The sequence below is a fragment of the Adiantum capillus-veneris genome, chromosome 25 (genome assembly GCF_014529385.1).
Source record: "Adiantum capillus-veneris isolate H3 chromosome 25, ASM1452938v2, whole genome shotgun sequence".
NCBI classification, from domain to species: domain Eukaryota; kingdom Viridiplantae; phylum Streptophyta; class Polypodiopsida; order Polypodiales; family Pteridaceae; genus Adiantum; species Adiantum capillus-veneris.
This window is the reverse complement of record NC_140955.1, coordinates 21,649,210-21,651,185: the sequence shown is the minus strand read 5'-3', so window position 1 is coordinate 21,651,185 and position 1,976 is coordinate 21,649,210. Positions and strand designations below refer to the sequence as shown.

Sequence of the window (1,976 nt, the reverse complement as noted above, 5' to 3'; positions counted from 1 at the left end):
GCTTGCACTTTTGCCCACTAACCGCTCATATTTATCTTCTACAAAAGCCCTAAGAAAAACTGCTAAAACAATTTCAAATCAACTTAGAATAAGACATCTTGCAAGGCACACAACAAAATGGTCGATTGAATAGCAAATCATGTTTCTACGCTAGAAATCGATATTGAGTTCCGCAATACATGTCGGTTTTTTTCCCATTTTACAAAAAAAGTCCTCATCATGAGTTACACTATCAAACTCATCATGGGTATTTACATAAATGATCACAGGTACAAAACTCTTAAGATTTCTGTTGAGACCGAAGATCAGAATGCGGCCTTTTATAACGTGTTTGTGGAGGTGGTGGAGGCAGTATTTTGCCTTTGCCGCTTGATAAATTTTCCCTCACAGATTCAGCTTTTCGAAGAGTCTGCCACCCTCTTCTTCTAGCATCCAGTTTACAAGCAGTGATCAACTCCGATCGATTATCTGTTTTCTTGCACTCATAGACAAATGACAAAAAATCATGATGCAGAAACCTCTCCCATTGGTCTTCCGTCTGGTCCTCTAGAGAAGGCAAGATAACATAGGAGTCTTCGTCGTTCAAGCAGCACCTGGGATATTTTTCATTTAGCAGGAGGGTGTTATCTTCGTTAAATTGTGGAAACTCATTCCAAAAAGTGCCCAAGACTAGAAAGAGCATCTGTTCCCCTTGCTCGTCAAGCCATGAGCTTCTATTGCATGCCTCCTTCGCAATCCACCCATTCAAGCACCTGCGGGCTTGAGGCAAGCACAATTCTAACCTCTTTTCCAAGTCTCAGTAAGGGCTTGTGTTCCAGACGTACTCTTCAACAATCTGGCTAGCCCCAAGAACAAAACACTTTGCAAAATGGTGCACATAGTGGTTCAGATTGTTGTCCTACTTCACCTTCCGAAATTGCAGCATGTCCACGTTAGGCGAGCTTGGTCCTCTCTCTTGTGGTGAGTGACAATAAGCAGATCATTAATATTCATGATCAAGGCAGGCCTATTATCCTCCGAAAGGTGAGGGACACGAAACTGAGTTACTAGGGGTGTTTCCCAATCAAAGTGCCCTAGGCCTTCTTGAGCACAATGCTGGTGCCCAACATTACCAATCATTTGTATCTTTACTACAGTGCCCAAAAAACCACACCCAGTAAATTGTAGTGAAGATTGACACCATGAGACAAAACATTTATCTTATATTCAAAATAAGTAAATAGCACAAAAAGCACATGGAACTTAAAGTTTTCAATGTGTGCGGGTTTTGGGGGGGTCTTGATTAGTACTTTTCTTTGGATCTGGATGATGCACTCCTTCCTCTTGCTGTCACTTGCGTTTCCTCCTCAGGGTATCTGCAATTACTAGTAATGTCTCCACATCCTTTGCGTCCTCCACTTTATCCTCTGGGATCACAATAAGGTTTAGGGGAAAAAAACCTAAAGCTGCTCAAACAAAAATGAAACACTACATATATGCGCTTCATTACCTTTTTGGTTGTCGGTTGAGACCTTGTTGGAGTCATGTCCAATGGTTTCCTTGCCATGGTTCTCAACCACGAAGGGTTCAGCCTCGGGGTCCTCCACTCTATCCCCACTTTTTACAACAGCCTTGCCATGTTGAAAACCCTCAGATAGCTCTATGTTGTTCTCGTCAAGTTCAGACAGTCCTATATTGTTCTCGTCAAGATCAAGTAGACGAGAACTTTTGTCAGCATTGGTTTCTGCGAAGAAAAAAATCATGGGACTTATAACATGACAAGTGGATTGAAGTTGAGTAAAGTGAATCCACCCTCCGGCTCTGTGTACACAATCCCGAGTGCTGAGCACTTGGCAATTTTTGGAATCTTTACTGTGCACAATGGGTGAGTGCACTCTACCATAGTGCCGCATAGAACTGCAAAGCAAAATGGGTGATATTTGTGTTGAAATTCCAGCAAGAAGAACCCTGCCATGTGGCTAGCTGAGAGGGGTTTC

The 1,976-nt window shown here is 42.6% G+C and overlaps 1 pseudogene; it reads right to left on the bottom strand.

Moving 5' to 3' along the window:
• Positions 1-796: 796 nt before the first annotated feature.
• LOC147424551 (uncharacterized) lies at positions 797-1,742 on the bottom strand (annotated as a pseudogene).
• Between the last annotated feature and the right edge of the window lie 234 nt (positions 1,743-1,976).